The sequence below is a fragment of the Oncorhynchus mykiss genome, chromosome 6 (genome assembly GCF_057628025.1).
Source record: "Oncorhynchus mykiss isolate SJ-2025 chromosome 6, ASM5762802v1, whole genome shotgun sequence".
NCBI lineage: Eukaryota > Metazoa > Chordata > Actinopteri > Salmoniformes > Salmonidae > Oncorhynchus > Oncorhynchus mykiss.
This window is the reverse complement of record NC_143027.1, coordinates 37,429,822-37,451,305: the sequence shown is the minus strand read 5'-3', so window position 1 is coordinate 37,451,305 and position 21,484 is coordinate 37,429,822. Positions and strand designations below refer to the sequence as shown.

The 21,484-nt window shown below is 43.7% G+C and overlaps 1 long non-coding RNA gene across 1 annotated transcript; it reads right to left on the bottom strand.

Annotated features, from left to right (window-relative positions):
- Window positions 1-1,748: 1,748 nt before the first annotated feature.
- On the bottom strand, window positions 1,749-19,733 carry LOC149982846 (uncharacterized). The gene is made up of 2 exons (XR_016496650.1): window positions 19,377-19,733; window positions 1,749-2,552 (listed from the first exon to the last, which is right to left on the bottom strand). It is a non-coding gene; the product is annotated as an uncharacterized LOC149982846 (long non-coding RNA).
- Window positions 19,734-21,484: the final 1,751 nt, after the last annotated feature.

The window sequence follows — 21,484 nt, the reverse complement described above, 5'->3', positions numbered from 1 at the left end:
CTTATTTTCAAAGACGGCCTAGGAACAGTGGGTTAACTGCCTGTTCAGGGGCAGAACGACAGATTTGTACCTTGTCAGCTCGGGGATTCGAACTTGCAACCTTTCGGTTACTAGTCCAACGCTATAACCACTAGGCTACCCTGCCGCCCCGTAATGCTTCCTGGGGTTCGCCAACTTCTATCGCCACTTAATCCGGGGTTACAGCAAACTGGCTTCCCCCCATGTCCTCACTCACCTCGCCCAAGATTCCGTTGACGTGGTCTCCAGGTGCTGACCGGGCGTTCCGGGACCTCAAACATCACTTCACCACAGCTCCCATCTTGGTTCATCTGGACCCTTCCCATCAGTTTGTGGTGGAGGCCGATGCTTCGAATGTCAGAGTGGGGGCTGTCCTGTCCCAGCGTTCTGCCCTGGACCTCAAGCTACATCCCTGTGCCTTCTTCTCCCACCGCCTCAACCAGAAAATAACTATGAACATCCATTCATCGTGTGAACCAACCACAAGAACCTGCAGTATCTCCCCCCCGCCAAGCGCCTCAACTCCAGGCAAGCCAGATGGGCCCTGCTGTTCACACGGTTCAACTTCCCCCTCTCGTACCGGCTGGGATCCAAGAATGTCAAGCCGGATGCACTGTCCAGCCGCTATAGCCCAAGGGGTACCACCCCGGAGCCCGAGACCATCCTTCCCAACTCGTGCCTGGTGACGACACTCAACTGGGGTATAGGGAAACAGGTCCAGGAGGCACAGCGGTCCCAGCAGAACCCTGGGGGGGCCCTGATAATCGGATGTTTGTGCCTAACGCTGTCAGCTCTACGGTCCTGTAGAGTCCTCCAGACTTGCCTGCCACCCAGGCTCTCATCGTACCCAGACCTTTTGGTGGCCTACGATGGTTACAGATGTCGCCGTGTTTGTCTCCGCCTGCACAGTCTGTGCTCAGAATAAGACTCCTCGGCAAGCTCTGGCTGGTCGCCTGCAACCACTGCCTGTCCGTCACCATCCCACATATCCCAGGATTTTGTCACAGATCTTCCCCCGTCTGAGGGCATCACTGCCGTCCTGACTGTGGTCGACCGGTTTTCCAAGGCCGCTCACTTCATTCCTCTCCCCAAACTGCCCTCGGCCAAGGAGACGGCCCAGCTCATGGTGCAGCACGTCTTCCGGATCCATGGACTGCCCGTGGACATGGTCTCCGACCAGGGACCTCAGTTCTCGTCCCGGTTCTAGAAGTCGTTCTGCGCCCTCATTGGGTCATCGGCCAGCCTGTCCTCTGGGTTCCAATGACCAGTCGGAGCAAGCCAACCAGGATCTTGAAACTACTCTGCGCTGCCTGGTCTCTGACAACCCCACCTCCTGGAGCCAGCAGATGGTGTGGGTCGAATACGCCCGCAACACCCTTCCCTTCTCATCTCCGTTTGAGTGTTCCCTGAGGCATCAGTCCCCGCTCTTCCCCGAGCAGGAGGAAGAGGTCGGCGTACCTACTGCCTAGATGTTTGTTTGCCGCAGACATCTGACATTTGTCCGCCACAGACATTTGTGGCATTGTGTTGTGTGACAAAACTGCACATTTTGAGTGGCTTTTTATTGTCCCCAGCACAGGGTGCACCTGTGTAATGATCATGCTGTTTAAATCAGCTTATTGATATGCCACACCTGTCAGGTGGGTGGATTATCTTGGCAAAAGACATATGCTCACTAACAGGGATGTTAACAAATTTGTGCACAAAAATTGTGAGAAATAAGCATGTTGTGCATATGTAAAATTTCTGGCATATTTTATTTCAGCTCATGAAACTTGGGACCAACACTTTACATGTTGTGGTCATATTTTCGTTCTGTGTAGATTCAATGGTTGTAAAGATGGGGAGAGTTCTGTCCATAATAAAGAGATTATCCGTTTTTTTGACACCACACTCCAAAAAGCATGTCCTGCAGGCTCATGTTTTGTCTGATCTTGATTATTGTCCAGCCAAATCAAATCAAATATTATTAGTCACATGCCCCGAATAGAATATTATTAGTCACCTTACAGTGAAATGCTTACTTACGAGCCCTTAACCAACAATGCAGTTCCCAAAAAATACGGATGAGAATAAGAGATAAAAGTAACAAGTAAAATAACAATAGCGAGACTATATCGATACAGAGTCAATGAGCGGGGGCACCGTTTAGTTGAGGTAGTATGTACATGTAGGTATTTTTAGGGCCTTCCTCTGACACCGCCTGGTATAGAGGTCCTCGTGACAGTACCCGCTCCTTGTGCACCCTCCTTGCGCACCGACGCCGGCATCGAGGACGACCCGGAGGACAAGGTGCAGGGCGATCCAGATGGAGGCGGTGAAACTCCCTCAGCATCGATGCGTTCTCCACCAGTACCCAGAATCTCTCCTCCGGGCTGTACCCCTCCCAATCCACGAGGTACTGAAGGCCCTTCACCCGACGCCTCGAGTCCAGTACGGACCAAACTGCATATGCCGGGGCTCCCTCGATGTCCAGAGGGGGCGGAGGAACCTCCCGCACCTCAGCTTCTTGAAGCGTACCAGCCACCACCGGCCTGAGGAGAGACACATGAAACGAGGGGTTAATACGGTAATCAGGGGAAAGCTGTAACCTGTAACACACCTCGTTTACTCTCCTCAGGACTTTAAATGGCCCCACAAACCGCGGACCCAGCTTCCGGCAGGTCAGGCGGAGGGGCAGGTTCCGGGTCGAGAGCCAGACCTGGTCCCCCGGTGCGAACACTGGGACCTCACTGCGGTGACGGTCAGCGCTCGCCTTCTGCCACCCTTCGGCCCATTTAAGGTGCCCGTTGGCGGCCTCTCAGGTCTACTTCGAGCGCCTCACCCATTCGTCCACCACAGGAGCCTCGGTCTGGCTCTGATGCCACGGTACCAGAACCGGCTGATAACCCAACACACACTGGAAGGGTGATAGGTTAGTAGAGGAGTGGCGGAGTGAGTTCTGGGCCATCTCTGCCCATGGGATGAACGTCGCCCACTCCCCTGGCCGGTCCTGGCAAGACGACCGCAGAAACCTACCCACATCCTGGTTTACTCTCTCCACCTGCCCATTACTCTCGGGGGGAAAACCTGAGGTAAGGCTGACCGAGACCCCCAGACGCTCCATGAACGCCTTGCAAACCCTGGACGTGAACTGGGGACCCCGATCAGACACTATATCCTCAGGCACCCCGTAGTGCCGGAACACATGTGTAAACAGGGCCTCTGTAGGACCGTAGGGAGACCGGGCAAAGGGAGGAGATGACAGGACTTAGAAAACTGATCCACAACGACCAGGATCGTGGTGTTGCCCTGTGACGGAGGAAGATCGGTCAGGAAGTCCACCAACAGGTGTGACCAAGGCCGCTGAGGAACGGGAAGGGGTTGTAATTTCCCTCTGGGCAGGTGCCTAGGAGCCTTGCACTGAGCACACACCGAGTGATGTTTGGTTACGGAGACTCATATCAGACGGAAAAAAATTCATATAATAAAAGTAATAATAATGTTATTTTTTGGGGGACCATGAAAATGTTTGGGCTGGACCAAAAACATCCGGGACTGAAGCCCCGGAAGCCTAATGACACCACTGGTCGCTTCATGACATGGGCAGGTAGGGTAAAACAAAAATTGGTGAGAAGATGGATGTGCTTTGCCTTTGGGAGATGGGCTATTCACCTCTCATTATGAGCTGGATCAGTCAAGATGCTGAAGATGACTAGATTAGAATCTTGACGTTGTTATGGACTGGCTGTCTGGGCAGCAGAGATTAACTGGTGGAAGATGAGTGGGAGGGAGAGCAAATTAGTGAGAGCGAGCGAGCGAGCGAGCGAGAGAGAGAGAGACAGAGAAAGAGAGAGACAAAGAGAGAGAGACAGAGAGACAGAGAAAGAGACAGAGAGAGAGACAGAGAAAGAGACAGAGAGAGAGACAGAGAGAGAGAGAAAAAAAGAGAGAGAGAGAGAGAGAGAGAGAGAGAGAGAGAGAGAGAAAGAGGAGGCAGGGAAACAGTGAGTGACATAATGACAGATATTGAGAGAAGAGAGAAAACCAGAGAGAGAGAAACAGAGAGGGAGAGAGAATGAGAACGGTAAATTTGTTTTCAGATAATCTTTTCCATGAGCCTGACGTGAGCCTGGCCATCCATCAGACTCTATCAGCCTTGGCCATCCATAACACTTAGCACCTGTCAGTCATGATGCAGGTGAAGAGGCTACTTATACGGGCTCTCCCCGTTATCTGTGTAATACACTCTTCCTGTGAACATCCAAAATAGCAACCTATTCACTATGTAGCGCATTACCTTTGACCAAGGCTCTGGTCAAAAATAGTGCACTATGTAGGGAATAGAGTAGAATTTGGGATGCACACCTGACACCACTCCGGATTTCATCAGCACCCAGAAGGGATGGGAGAAATTACACTCAGCATGAGAACGAATGGTAAGATAGTAGGATAGCTCAGAGATAATATCATGAAAAACATGCACATTAGGCTGAAGGGACAGCAGAGAATCTAGGGATATAGGATTCAGTGGACCACCACAGTGACTATGTGTGGTTGCCAATTCATTGGAGAATTTGAGAGCCAGTGTGTGAATTTGTTTGTTGAAGTCATTGGGAACCAAGCCAATTTCTGATTAGAGTACAACAGTTTGCCTAATCAGAGTGTCTGCAGCTTATGTGTATAAAGAACCATGTCAATAGCTTTCTTTATCACAGCAACAGGCATGGTTCCCCTCAAAGCAGGGTAACCCTGCAAAGTGAACTCACATTAGCCAATAATCCAAACCCAGTGGGCAACATTTGGCATCACTGCAGGGGAAAAGTGGTGGAATCCTCCTCATCTTTCCTTTTGACAGAACACTTTTCCTTCTGTGTGATCAAGTTGACAGCTCCTGGAAGCGATTATAGCAGGGTGAGGTGTCTCTGTCCTGCCATCTCCAGTCTAACAGAGCAGCCTTCACAAATGAAAAGTAGGGCCGCTGACAAATAAATGCATCAGCCAAGACAAACCAGCCACAGAGCCCGAGGCGCAGGGAGTAAAGGGAGTAAAAAAGAGGGTGATGGATAATGAGAGATGAGCGATTGCATTCACAAGCAGCCAGCACAAATGTCGACAGGGTGGGCCGCGATATTCTCACATTAATAACCAGACCCCAATATGAATCCAATACCTGATAAGTAGGTAGTGGGCAAGAGAGGGATAAGAGAGAGAAGGATGAGACAGTCAAATGCAGCCATCCTTAGGATGCACCTTATGGTAAGAGAGATACACAAAGAGGGGGCAGTGGTGTTATTATGAGCAGATCATATGATTAGCTTTGGTCAATAACCCATACAAGCCCCCAACTCTCTATAATCACATCTCTCATCACGTGTGCTCTCTGGAGCTCAAATCAGGGTATTTTTCAGCTCATTGCCCTCCATTAAGTAGCTCAGATCTATAAAGAAAACATCTTATGTAGATTTGATGAAGGACTTTGTTCCTTCTCTTGATTTCTGTATGTGCTCCCGCAACCCCAAGGTTCAAGAATTGCATACTAAAGTTTAATCTACTGGTCAGCTCAGCAGTAGGGAGAACTTGATGGGTGCACGCATGAGGACCTCTCTATACCTAACCTCTGGCCTAAATGCAGTCTGCTCTGCCACTCGATTCGCTCACATTCCGGAGAATTCCACTGGTCTGACCATGGGAGTGATTGAGGTGAGAAGCCTATCCACACACCCACTGTAATCAAAGAACATTGAAAAAGCTCCCCTCCAGCCAGGCACAACTGGAAAGAAAACTACATGAGCAGGTATGGTATGCATCCCAAATGGCACCCTATTCCCTATGTAGTGCACTACTTTTGACCAGAACCCATAGGGCTGTGGTCAAAACTTGTGCACTATATAAGGAAGAGGGTACCACTTGGGACACAGATGTGGAGACGGAGAGACTCCTCAGCATCTTTGAGGAGAAAGCAAAGGTGAATGTTTCAGAAAGTACAGAGCAACAGCAGTCCTCTGACCAACCATCTCTCTTCCCTTACAGAGTGTTATTATTAACAGAGAGGATGAGTTACAAAAATTAAGCCCTGCTGCTAGCAAAAAGAAACGAGAGACACACACTATTTTATTTCCCACAAATTCATTAATCAGTACATGAGCACTCTATGGGCCCTGGTTAAAAGTAGTGTACTATATAGGGCATAGGATGCCATTTGGGACAGTACAGATCTCTCATTGAAAGATTAAGAAGCTGAGAAAATGTCTGGTGCTCCACACAGAGCAGACTGTAACAGACCTGTCTATTAAGAATGTTTACTGTCATTTCCGAATAGTGTCTAGAGACTGACTGCTCTTCATTCATTGAGACCCTCAACTCTTATAGAGCAAGACCATCAGTGTACTCCTTAATGCCTTCCGATGGCATTGAGGAGTACACCACACTACACCACATCAGTCACTGGCTTTATCAGTAAGTGCATCGAGGACGTCATCCCCACAGTGACTGTACGTACATACCCCAACCAGAAGCCATGGATTACAGGCAAAATTCACACTGAGCTAAAGGGTAGAGCTGCCGCTTTCAAGGTGCGGGACTCTAACACGAAAGCTTATAAGAAATCCTGCTATGCCCTCTGACGAACCATCAAACAGGCAAAGCATCAATATAGGGCTAAGATTGAATCGTACTACACCGGCTCCGACGCTCGTTTCATGTGGCAGGGCTTACAAACTGTTACAGACTACAAAGGGCCTACCAGATGAGCTAAATCACTTCTATGCTCGCTTCAAGGCAAGCAACACTGAGGCATGCATGAGAGCATCAGCTGTTCCGGACGACTGTGTGATCATGCTCTCCGTAGCCGATGTGAGTAAGACCTTTAAACAGGTCAACATTCACAAGGCCGCGGGGCCAGACGGATTACCAGGACATGTGCCCTGGGAATGTGCTGACCAACTGGCAGGTGTCTTCACTGACATTTTCAACATGTCCCTGATTGAGTCTGTAATACCAACAGGTTTCAAGGAGACCACCATAGTCCCTGTGCCCAAGAACACTAAGGCAACATGGCTAAATGACTACAGACCCGTAGCACTCACGTCAGACTTTTGCAGTGCTTTGAAAGGCTGGTAATGGCTCACATCAACACCATTATCCCAGAAAACCTAGACCCACTCCAATTTGCATACTGCCCAAACAGATCCACAGATGATGCAATCTCTATTGCACTCTACACTGCCCTTTCCCACCTGGACAACAGGAACACCTACATGAGAATGCTATTCATTGACTACAGCTCAGAGTTCAACACCATAGTACCCTCAAAGCTCATCACTAAGCTAAGGACCATGGGACTAAACACCTAAACACCATAATTTTGCACGCCCAATTTTTCAGTTTTTGCTTTGTTAAAAAAGTTTGAAATATCCAATAAATGTCGTTCCACTTCATGATTGTGTCCCACTTGTTGTTGATTCTTCACAAAAAAATACAGTTTTATATCTTTATGTTTGAAGCATGAAATGTGGCAAAAGGTCGCAAAGTTCAAGGGGGCCGAATACTTTCGCAAGGCACTGTATTGCACAAATCTGTGCTTTATGGAAGAGTGGCAAGAAGAAAGCCATTTCTTAAAGATATCCATAAAAAGTGTTGTTTAAAGTTTGCCACAAGCCACCTGGGAGACACACGAAACATGTGGAAGAAGGTGCTCTGGTCAGATGAAACCAAAATTGAACTTTTTGGCAACAATGCAAAACGTTATGTTTGGCGTAAAATCAACACAGCTGAACACACCATCCCCACAGCCAAACATGGTGGTGGCAGCATCATGGTTTGGGCCTGCTTTTCTTCAGCAGGGACAGGGAAGATGGTTAAAATTGATGGGAAGATGGATGGAGCCAAATACAGGACCATTCTGGAAGAAAACCTGATGGAGTCTGCAAAAGACCTGAGACTGGGACAGAGATTTGTCTTCCAACAAGACAATGATCCAAAACATAAAGCAAAATCTACAATGGAATGGTTCAAAAATAAACATATCCAGGTGTTAGAATGGCCAAGTCAAAGTCCAGACCTGAATCCAATCGAGAATCTGTGGAAAGAACTGAAAACTGCTGTTCACAAATGCTCTCCATCCAACCTCACTGAGCTCGAGCTGTTTTGCAAGGAGGAATGGGAAAAAATGTCAGTCTCTCGATGTGCAAAACTGATAGAGACATACCCCAAGCGACTTACAGCTGTAATCGCAGCAAAAGGTGGCGCTACAAAGTATTAACTTAAGGGGGCTGAATAATTTTGCACACCCAATTTTTCAGTTTTTGATTTGTTAAAAAAGTTTGAAATATCCAATAAATGTCGTTCCACTTCATGATTGTGTCCCACATGTTGTTGATTCTTCACAAAAAAATACAGTTTTATGTCTTTATGTTTGAAGCCTGAAATGTGGCAAAAGGTCGCAAAGTTCAAGGGGGCCGAATACTTTGGCAAGGCACTGTATGTGGGTGTAGAAAGAGAATGAAGAGGTGCATTAACCTATGTTTGAACCGACCTGGCTGTAATTCTGGAGAGATAAGATAGAACAAGGAGAGCCCCTCCAGAGCTTTAGTATCTGGGGGAGACTGGAACTGTCAGCTGAGTGGTTATAAACTGTGGTGAGACTCATGAGAAAATCCCTATGTTGGTGTGTATGTATGTGCGTAGGTTAGGATGGTATAAAAGGAATGTGTTTGTGTATGCACGTGAGAGCTCTCGCAAATAAACCTGGATCTGATCAATTGTGAGCTGGGAATTCTGTCTGTTTTATTTAAGACCAGAACTTTACAACCTCTGGGTATCAGACAGATAAAGATCATTGGAATTTATGAACATTGATTACAAAATTACTGAACACCCGCCAACCCATATTTTACGCTACTACTGCTCTCTGTTTATCGTATATGCATAGTCTCTTTAACCATACCTACATGTACATACTACCTCAATTAGCCCAACTAACCAGTGCCTGTATACAACCATGCTACTGTTATAGCCTCTTATTTATTAGCCTTGTATGTCTTTACTTATCTATTGTTCACCTAATACATATTTTTTACTTTAAAATTGCCCTGTTAGTTAGAGCCTGCAAGTAAGCATTTCACTGTAAGGCATGTTGTATTCGGCGCACGTGACAAATAAACTTTGATATGATTTGATCAGCTGCTTCACAAAAAGCTGCCAGGCACCATTGGAAAGCAAACCACACAACAGATTACCAACAATGACAAGACAGCCTACAAGGAGGAGGTGAGGGCCCTGGGAGTGTGGTGCCAGGAAAATAACCTATCACTCAATGTCAACAAAACAAAGGAGCTGATCATGGACTTCATGAAACAGCAGAGGGAGCACGCCCCTATCCACATCGATGGGACCACAGTGGAGAAGGGTGAAAACTTCAAGTTCCTCGATGTACATATCACTGACGATCTGAAATGGTCGACCCACACAGACAGTGTGGTGAAGAAGGCTTGGCCCCTAAAACCCTCACAAACTTTGTGATGCACAATTGAGACTATCCTCTCGGGCAGTATCACCACCTAGTACAGCAACTGCACCGCCACAACCGCAGGGCTCTCCCGAGGTTGGTGCAGTCTGCCCAACGAGTCACCGGGGGCAAACTACCTGCCCTCCAGGACAGCTACAGCACCCGATGTCACAGGAAGGCCAAAAAGATCATCATGGACATCACCACCCAAGGTCAGTACAGTACAGTGCATCAAAGCTGGGACAGAGAGACTGAAAAACAGCTTCCATCTTAAGGCCATTAGACTGTTAAAATAGCCATCACTAGCCGGCTTCCACCCGGTTACGTAACCCTGCACCTTAGAGGCTGCTCACCTATATACATAGACTTGGAATCACTACCCACTTTAATAATGGAACACAAGTTACTTTAATAGTCTTTAAATAATTTGACATACTGCTTTACTCATCTCATACAGTATGTATATACTGTATTCTATTCTACTGTATTTTAGTCAATGCCACTCTGACATTGCTCGATCTAATATTTATATTTTTCTAAATTCCATTCTTTTACTATTAGATTAGTGTGTATTACATTTATGGTGTAATGGCGCTTCTAGTCCTCAGGAAACTTTGCAGTATTTTGTTTTTTTATGTATTATTTCTTACATTGTTAGCCCAGAAAACCTTAAGTGTTACTACATACAGCCGGAAAGAACTATTGGATATCAGAGCGACGTCAACTTACCAGCACTACGACCGGGAATACAACTTTCACGAAGCAGATCCTGTGTCCGAACCACCCAAGGCATTTGAGCTGATTCCAGAGGCTGACCAAAAACAACGTCGCCGCAGATGAGGTAGACAGAGCGGCCATCTGCTCTGACTTCGGAGGTGCGCACACCACCCACCGCTTCTGAGTATATTACTCGCTAATGTCCATTCTCTAGGTGACAAGCTAGACAAATTTAGGGCAAGGGTTGCTTTCCAGAGAGACATCAGGGTCTGTAACATACTCTCGGGCTCTCTCGGGATATGCTGTCGGAGTCGGTACAGCCACCAGGATTCTTTGTGCGTCGCGCCGACAGAAATAAACATCTCCCCATGAAGAAGAATGGCGGGGGTGTATGTTTCAGGATTAATGACTCATTGTGTAATTGTAACAACATACAGGAACTCAAGTCCCTTTGTTAACCTAACCTAGAATTCCTCACAATCAAATACCGACCGTATTATCTCCCAAGAGAATCCTCGTTGGTTATTCTCACATCCGTGTATATCGCCCCACAAGCTGATACCACAACGGCCCTCAAGGAACTTCACTGGACTTTATGCAAACCTATATATCCTGAGGCTGCATTTATTGTAGTTGGGGATTTTAACAAAGCAAATTTGAGAACAAGGCAACCTAAATTCTATCAGCATATTGATTGTAGCACTTGCGCTGGCAAAAAACTGGATCAATGCTACTATAACTTCCGCGATGCATACAAGGCCCTCCCCCACACTCCCTTCGGCAAATTTGACCACAACTCCATTTGCTTCTCTCTTCCTATAGGCAGAAACTTAAATAGGATGTACCCGTGATAAGGACTATGCTGGTCTGACCAATCGGAATCCACGCTTCAAGATTGTTTTGATTACGCGGAATGGGACATGTTTCGGGTAGCCTCAGCGAATAATATCAATTTATACTCTTATTCGGTCAGTGAGTTTATAAGGAAGTGCATAGGAGATGTTGTAACAACTGTGACTATTAAAACGTACCCTAACCAGAAACCGTGGATAGATGGCGGAATTCGCGCAAAACTGAAAGCGCGAACAACCGCATTTACGCATGGAAAAGTGACTGGGAATATTACAGAATACAAACCGTGTAGTTATTCCCTCCTCAAGGCACTCAAACAAGCGAAATGTCAGTATAGATACAAAGTGGAGTCGCAATTCAACAGCTCAGACACGAGACGTATGTGAAAGAAACTGAAATGGTCCACCCACACAGACAGTGTGGTGAAGAAGGCGCAACCCTCACAAACTCTTACAGATGCACAATTGAGAGCATCCTTTCGGGCTGCATCACCGCCTGGTATGGCAACTGCACCGCCCATAACCACAGGGCTCTCCAAAGGCTGGTGCTGTCTGCACAACGCATCACCGGGGGCAAACTACCTGCCCTCAACCACCACTGCCTGTTCTACCATCCAGAAGGCGAGGTCAGTACAGGTGCATCAAAGCTAGCAGCACAGGTGCATCAGTACAGGTGCAAAGCAGTACAGGTGCATCAAAATACCTTCTATCTCAAGGCCATCAGACTGTTAAACAGCCATCACTAACACAGAGCGGCTGCTGACTGTACATACAGCCTTGAAGTCATTGGCCACTTTAATAAATGGATCACAAGTCACTTTAATAATGCCACTTTAATGTTTACATATCTTTCATTACTCATCTCATATGTTTATACTGCATTTGCCTATGCCGCTCGGTCATTGCACATCCATATATTTATATGGATATATTCTTACTCCAATCCTTTACTTAGATTTGTGTGTATTAGGTAGTTGCTGTGGAATTGTTAGATTACTTGTTAGATATTGCTGCACTGTCGGAACTAGAAGCACAAGCATTTCGCTACACCCGCAATAACATTTGCTATATACGTGTATGTGACCAATAACATTTGATTTGATTTGATTTAACATCCTCATCCTCTCTCAAACTATAAGCAATAGACCTCTCTACAGTATAAAGGATGTCTTCTGGTTCGTCTATCCATTAACCACGGCCTGAGATCTAGAGGTGAAGGATGGGATATTCATACTAGGCTTCAAATACTCTGTCCTTCCAAAACAGAATCGCAGGCAAGCGGACATAGCACATAGGCTACATACAACATGACACGTTCTTTCATGAATACATGGCAGGCAGAACATTAAACCGACGGTCGCCTACCTACACAACAGACCAAAGAGAATCTCCGCTGTAAATAACTGCTTTGTTTGGTTGTGTCGCAAAGTTAATACGAGAGGTTGACTAAATAAATAAAACCTCATGGGTCCTGGTCAAAAGTGGTGCACTAGGGAATAGGGTGCCATTTGGGACGTAGCCTAGCTCAATAGAGCTATGATGGCATAGTTAAACATGTCTGTAGCAAAAGCTCCTTTGATTTGTTGAAACTTATTGTTGGAGGTGGGAAGGCACCATTAAAAGATCAAGACCTGAAATCCCACTTTGAATTAATCTGACACCCACTGAATGCTGATGCTGCTGACAGAGGCTGATGCTTATTTACTCTTATTTACAAGGCAATTTGTGCTGTAATTTATTCTCTTGAGGACACCATACTTGAAGAAACCATACTTGAGGAACCACACACACACACACACAGCTTAATCAACCACTGTCAACAGGAGCAGACTGGGACCAAAAATGGCCCTGGCATTTCTAACACACGAGGCCAATTTTTCCCTCGAGGCCCACACACTGCCGCATTTTTTCCCCTGAGGCCCCCATTATTAGCTAGATAATGGTCATTTTGCATAAAATACCCAAGTGAGACAGGATCACTGGGCTAAAACTGGACCAGGCCATCTGGCATTTGTCTGAAATGCCAGATGGCCAGTCCATCCCTGACTGTCAATCTCTCTGGGTGTACTACCTAAATGGAAACAAAACTGCCATTGGAGACTTTGGGTATATGTTCACTGGTAACTGGTTATCATTCCAAATTCCTTATATTAAGCAAACTAGAAAGCACAAATGTATAGCCACTTAAACACATAATTTACTAACGAAGCATGTGTGTTTAGTGACTCCGCCAGATCACAGGCAATAAGAATGACCAGGGTTGTTCTCTTAATAAGTGTGTGAATATGACAATTTTCCTGTCCTGCTAAGCATTTAAAATGTAATCAAAAACTTTTGGGTGTCAGGGAAAATGTATGGAGTAAAAAGTACATACTTTTCTTTAGTAAAAGTTGTTAAAAATATAAATACTAAAGTACAGATACCCCCCAAAATGATTTATGTAGTAAATTTAAGTATTTTTACTTAAGTACTTTACACCACTGGGTATCGGCTGAAATAGTGATATTATGTCTGATCTCACAAACAATGCAAAGTATGTATAGATAGGTGTAATCTATAATCTATATGTATAAATAGGTGTAACACGCCAGGCGTGTTGAATTTTAATCCGAGGGTATCCTGCTGTTGACACACTTGTTTAATTATGCAACAGAACGTGACAACAACAGTAATTATTGGGGCAGTCTAGACAGCGCAGGTGAGTGCAGGTAGCCAAGACAGAGCAAGTTTTTGGTGGTTGCAGCCCGCTCTACAGAAATAAAACACAGTATAAAAGTTGTAATGGTAGCAACACAACAATGCTTGCAAGCCCTTTTGTGATTAAAACTGCTCTCTGGCGAACAAGACAAAGGCATTGTTTTTGTCCAAGGCTGTGGCTCCACACAAGCCAGCTGTTCCATTATGTCTCTCTCTCTCCCTCCCTCCTTATCTCCTCTCTCTCTCTCTTGCTCTCTCCTCCCTATCTCCTCTCTCCCTCGCTTGCTCACTCGCTCACTCTCCCCCTCTCTTACTGTCTCTCCTCCTTATCACTCTCTCGCTCTCTCTCTCTCCTCCTTATCTCTCTCTCTCGCTCTCTCTCTTTACCTCCTCTTCAGCTGTGAAATACATTCAATCATTGTTAAATTCCAAAACCAACAGGCAAGGGAGTCAGATTCCTAGTGTGCAATTATGGATCTTAGCAGAGCAACATAGAGTAGCAGGACAGCTAGGCTACATTCTGATGTGAGTATTAAGTAAAACAGCTGTTTATCTTTGATACTACATGATTATGTTGACATGATAACATCGATGATAACCTAAACATGTCAGTGTGGATGGAGTGGTCTGGAGGCAATCAACGCTGAGGACTTTCCGGCTAAAAGAGGATTTAGCCTCACAGAGTACAGACACAGGCTTTATATCCAATATAGAGTATTGATTTCTATCACGTCTGTCATAAAATCAACAACTCTGACACCCTGAAGGCCCATATCTTCTAGCCTGGAGATAGCCAATAAGGAAGATCTAGTGTGCTTTCCTGGGCTCCCATAGTAAATAAGTGGTTGTCAGTCTTGCTAATCACACATATGTTAACTAATCTGTCAATTAAATCAATATTTCAAGTCCCACCTGCTCAGTAAAAGCTATCAGTATTCATATATTCGCCACAAAAATACCCAATATTATCTGTGTGTCAACCTTTACACGGTCAACAAAGGTGATTGGAGTGTTCCACGGGTAATTTGTTACAGATGAAACAATGACAGGAGAGAAGAGGATGGAAATTGATATAATGGAGATAACAAGTATCTGGTAGTCAATTCATGGTTTTCACCAAGCTCCACTGAGACCTTTTTTGTTGCATATGTATAGGGGGGTGGATCAGCTTTAATATTGCAGATAGATTGTAGCTTCCATCAATGTAATTGTCTGCATAATTTCCAATCTCCTATATACTTGGGGTAAATATATATATATATATATATATATATACACACAGTTGAAGTCAGAAGTTTACATACACCTTAGCCAAATACATTTAAACTCAGTATCACAATTCCTGACATTTAATCTTAGTAAAAATGCCCTGTCTTAGATCAGTTAGGATCACCACTTTATTTTAAGAATGTGAAATGTCAGAATAATAGTAGAGAGAATGATTTATTTCAGCTTTTATTTCTTTCATCACATTCCCAGTGGGTCAGAAGTTTACATACACTCAATTAGTATTTGGTAGCATTGCCTTTAAATTGTTTAACTTGGGTCAAACGTTTCGGGTAGCCTTCCACAAGCTTCCCACAATAAGTTGGGTGAATTTTGGCCCATTCCACCTGACAGAGCTGGTGTAACTGAGTCAGGTTTTTAGGCCTCCTTGCTCGCACACCTTTTTTCAAATCATATCTATGTTTATTTGTCACGTGCGCCGAATACAACAGGTGTAGTAGACCTTACAGTGAAATGCTTACTTACAGGCTCTAACCAAAAGTGCAAAAAAGGTATTAGGTGAACAATAGGTAAGTAAAGAAATAAAACAACAGTAAAAAGACAGGCTATATACAGTAGCGAGGCTATAAAAGTAGCGAGGCTACATACAGACACCGGTTAGTCAGGCTGATTTCGGTAATATGTACATGTAGATATGGTTAAAGTGACTATGCATATATGATGAACAGAGAGTAGCAGTAGCGTAAAAGAGGCGGGTGGTGGATGGCGGGACACAATGCAGATAGACCGGTTAGCCAATGTGCGGGAGCTCTGGTTGGTCGGCCCAAATGAGGTAATATGTACATGAATGTATAGTTAAAGTGACTATGCATATATGATAAACAGAGAGTAGCAGCAGCGTAAAAAGAGGGGTTGGGACACACACAATGCAAATAGTCCAGGTAGCCATTTGACTACCTGTTCAGGAGTCTTATGGCTTGGGGGTAAAAACTGTTGAGAAGCCTTTTTGTCCAAGACTTGGCACTCTGGTGCCAAATTCTCAGTTCTGCCCACAAATGTTCTATGGGATTGAGGTCAGGGCTTTGTGATGGCCACTCCAATACCTTGACTTTGTTGTCCTTAAGCCATTTTGCCACAACTTTGGAAGTATGCTTGGGGTCATTGTCCATTTTGATGACCTATTTGCAACCAAGCTTTAACTTCCTAACTGATGTCTTGAGATGTTGCTTCAATATATCCACATAATTTTCATTCTCAATAAGCAATCTATTTTGTGAATTGCACCAGTCCTTCCAGCAGCAAAGCACCCCCATAACATGATGCTGCCACTCCTGTGCTTCACAGTTGGGATGGTGTTCTTCGGCTTGCAAGTGTCCCCCTTTTTCCTCCAAACATAACGATGGTCATTACGGCCAAACAGTTATATTTATGTTTCATCAGACCAGAGGACATTTCTCCAAAAAGTATGATCTTTGTCCACATGTGCAGTTGCAAACTGTAGTCTGGCTTTTTATGGCGGTTTTGGAGCAGTGGCTTCTTCCTTGCTGAGCGGCCTTTCAGGTTATGTCGACATAGGACTCGTTTTACTGTGGATATAGATACTTTTGTACCTGTTTCCTCCAGCATCTTCACAAGGTCCTTTGCTGTTGTTCTGGGATTTATTTGCACTTTTCGCACCAAAGTACATTCATCTCTTGGAGACAGAACGCGTCTCCTTCCTGAGCGGTTTGAAGGCTGCGTGATCCCATGGTGTTTGTACTTGCGTACTATTGTTTGTACAGATGAACGTGGTACCTTCAGGCGTTTGGAAATTGCTCCCAAGGATGAACCAGACTTGTGGAGACCTAAAAAAAATTCTGAGGTCTTGGCTGATTTCTTTTCATTTTCCCATGATGTCAAGCAAAGAGGCACTGAGTTTGAAGGTAGGCCTTGAAATACATCCATAGGTACACCTCCAATTGACTCAAACAATGTCAATTAGCATATCAGAAGCTTCTAACCGACTTGCCAAAACTATAGTTTGTTAACAAGAAATTTGTGGTGGTTGGAAAACTAGTTTTAATGACTCCAACCTAAGTGTATGTAAACGTCAACTGTATATACTTATTTCCCACCATAATTTGCTAATAAATTCATTAAAAATCCTACAATGTGATTTTCTGGATTTTTTTTTTTTCTCATTTTGTCTATCATAGTTGAAGTGTACCATTGACGAAAATTACAGGCCTCTCTCATCTTTTTAAGTGGGAGAACTTGCACAATTGGTGGCTGACTAAATACTTTTTTGCCCCACTGTATATACACACACACATCTTTCTTAAATAGTATTTCCTTCATTAATCCCTGCAAACTCTACTACCCTCCCTTAATTGGAGTAAACTAATAAACAATAACATTTAGGCTTCTACTTCCAGCTTATACCTACTTTATACATTTCACAGACACAATCCATTTTAAAATAGTTATATTTTGTTTGTTTTTAGTCCTGGCCTTCCTCTATTTCTGATGTTTATCCAGTTTCATTTCTGAGATGCCAAATGCCACCCTATTCCCTATATTTTGCATTACTTTTTTTACCAGGGCCCATAAAATTAGTGCACATTTGGGGCGCAACAAACTGTTGCTCCTATGGCCGCCCTCACAACACCCACAACAGCTCCCAGACCTTCAACTTACAATACATACACAGTACAAAGTCATTACCAATTCATAGTCCAGGCCAATTTTTAAATTTGATTGGAAGTAATAGAGTAAAGTGCCAGCGTCCCCGTTGCTGTTGGTTAACCTGTTTGGGGGGCAGTCAGTGAACGATGTCAAAATGATGAACTACTGTGATGAAAGAGTTGTACACAGACAGGGATGGTCGACATACCTATCGTTGCATGTAATCACTATACAAACTCCCAACAAAGAACAACAACACCCAATAATAACAATAGGGGTAGACTCAAATTTGGTGGTCCTCCTGTTAGAAAGATAAATGGCTTATTTTCTCCCCCTCAATCCATCCTCCCAGGCACTCTTTCTGTTTTCTACTCATGGTGTGTGTGTGTTTATTTTCCGGTTTCCTCTATAGACCATAACCATATATCATTGGGGCACTTCTCTGCAGAAGCATTAGCCAGATGATACATCACATCAATACAGGAGCAAGGACAGGGGGAAAGTAGTGCAGGCCAGGGCATTTAGACTGAACATGGGAGTGAACAACAGAGTTCTCAACGCAGGTATTTAAGGAATAGGTAAGCTTTAGCAGAGAAAGAAAAACATAAAGAGAGGTCATGGGCACTAGGCCAAGTCAGCATAGATACAATTTAAATTAGAATAGACTACATAATGGTGAGACCCAAAGACAGGAAATAAAAGTTTTTTGAAAGAGTACACATATGAAATGGTTGTATGTTTATTCATAAGCGGAGAAAAGTTCAAACCAAATATCTGTGCAGACAATTTCACTGTCAAACAACACTTACAGCATCCTAATACACAGTCCTGATCACCATTTAATACGGAACTCTAAAATACACATATTGGAATGGGCCACAAACTTACCCAATGCAATGCATGGATTCTGTTCTCTTATAATACTGCCATCTAGTGTAAGATATGGATAAAATATTTAATATCAGTACTGTATTTGAGAATGTTTGAATTAATTGAGCAATTCTTTCACAGGTTACCACCATATGTTTGTATGATGGAAATAGAGAAATTATTTTAATAGGCTAACCTAAATTCAATTCGCTACAAAGGATAGGTTAGGTCCCTGGGTAGAGGCCATAACCTTGTATTTTCAAAAATAGGCTATTACTCTGAGCCAGCTCATGTTTTCTATTAACATTTACTTCATATATGAATGTGGGTAAAACAAACCACTTCTTCACAACAAAGCATTTAGATAGTTCACAGCAAAAAAAACTTTGTTGAACCCAATGATACACTAGATGGCTGTCAAGAGGCACTGTTTTAAAGCCATTGCACCTCCATTTTGTACTACTCCTCCATTGTATAAAAGATTTTGGAAGCCATAGAAATGCATTTACTAATGTCTACATTTGTTTATGCCACATTTATTCTACTACATACACATTAATGCATACTTATTATATTGTGTGAGGTAAACATAACAATAACATTTTTCATCAAGTAGAAATGTTAGAGTACTTAAGTTACTTTCCCCTCTAGAACAATTTTTTTTTTTAAATATATGTAATTTTGTCCTTGAAACATTTCATTGAAATATTGTAGAATTCCATTAATTCCCATGGATGACTGCTCCTTCTGCGGAGTGCCACAGAACGTGACATTATGATCCATACATACATACGGTTTGCTACAGCAGAAACGACAACACAATATACAGAAAATAAGCCACTTACTTTGATAGGAACGCACATATATCCAAAGTCCAACTTGTAAGGGGGAAAACCTTTGTGCAAGGCCTGTTCTGACTAGAGATGCGCAATATCTTCAATCTTGATCTCGGGAAAAACTAGGGAAGTGCTTGGGCTCTCGAAGTTTGTCTGGCTCAGTAAAGCCTCAAACATATATGATCCACAACAGTGAAATGGGCTACTTCTTACGTGAATTAACGAGGAGGCGGAACACACCTCAATTCAAACTGTTAGAAAATACAACTTGTTAGAAAATAATTTGAAATTGACAAGTTGAAACATAGCCTATAGATAATCAGCAGGCAGCGTGCCTTGGTTTGTGGGCAGGGTGGGTAACTGTCCTGTTGCATAACATTCATATTTTGGAACAGTGAGAGCATTCTGACATCACGCGCATGAAAAAATAGATATTTGGAACTTACTCGTAAAAAAGTTAGTAAACTTTAGGAAAAAACAGTGTTTGACCAGATACAATGCTATTTCACAGTAAATAAATTAACAGATATTCAGCACGCTTATAGATAAGGGCATTCGACATGTACGGCACTTACACAAATGACTGATGATTGGCTGAGAGAAATGTATAATAAAAAGATTGTGGGTGCTGTTTTATTAGAATTCAGTGCAGCTTTTGACAGTATGAATCATAATCTGCTGCTGTGTTATGTGTTATGGCTTTACATCCCTTGCTATATTGTGGATCGAGAGTTACCTCTCTAACAAAACACAGAGAGTGTGCTTTAATGGAAGCCTCTCAAACATAATCGGGTAGAGTCAGAGTCTCGGCTCCTTACTGTTTTCAATATTTACTACCTGCCACTGGCTCTGATTAAACCCTGTGTGTCTATGTATGCTGATGACTCAACCATATCCAGGCCAGCTACCATAGTAACCCCTTTGGCATCCACAGAAATCACTGAAACACTTAACAAAGAGATGCAGTCAGTTTAAGAATGGGTGGCAATAAATAACTTAGTCCTAAATATTTCAAAAACTAAAAACGTTGTCCTACAGGCCCCAGTATTGTTGCACTTGGACTACTGTCCAGTCGTGTGGTCAGGTGTCACAAAGAGGGACTTGGGGAAATTACAATTGGCCCAGAACAGGGCAGCATGGATAGCCCCTATATGTACACAGAGATAATAACAACAATATGCATGTCAATCTCTCCTGGCTCCAAGTAGAGGAGAGTCTGACTTCATCAATACTTGTATTTGTGAGAAGTATTGACATGTTGAATGCACAGAGCTGTCCGTTTAAACTGCTAGCACACAGCTCAGACACCCATGCATACCTCACAAGACATGCCACCAGAGGCCTCTTCACAGTCCCCAAGTCCAGAATAGACTATGGGAGGCACATAATACTACATAAAGCCATGACATCATGGAACTCTATTGCACATCAAGTAACTCATGCAAGCAGTAAAATCAGATTTAAAAAACAGATAAAAAATACACCTTAAAGAACAGCGGGGACTGTGAAGTGACTCACACACAGTGAAGAGACACTCACAGGCACAGATACGCATACACAGAAACATAATAAAATATGCACTATACACACAGGTACACATGGATTATGTGTTGTAGATATGTGGTAGTAGGGTAGTGGCCTGAGGGACACACTTAATGTGTTGTGAAATGTATAGTAATTTTTAAAAAAAATTGTATTTAACTGCCTTCATTTTGCTGGACCCCAGGATCCATAGGAATCCATAATACAAATACAAAATGAGTAGAATTGCATGAAATTAGTTATAAAATTGCTAAATCTCCTCTCCGAGCCCAAGGCAAAATGTGTAGAATTGCAGCAAACTTGCTTTAAAACGACAACATTTTATCTAAGCCACATGGCAAAATTTGTAGAATTTCAAGAAATGAACTCTAAAATATTATTTTTTTCTTCCCGCTTTCAAAGGTGTGGGGGGACTAACATTTTAGCTTGAAAGGTGTGGGGCCCCCCAACAAAATGTTGCTTAAAGTCCCCAAAAGGATATGGACGGCTCTGACTGCATGTGTGGGTATGCAGATCCTCCGGCCACTGCAGCCCCTCATAAATTCAGATTATTTTGTGCAACCACCCTCATCAAA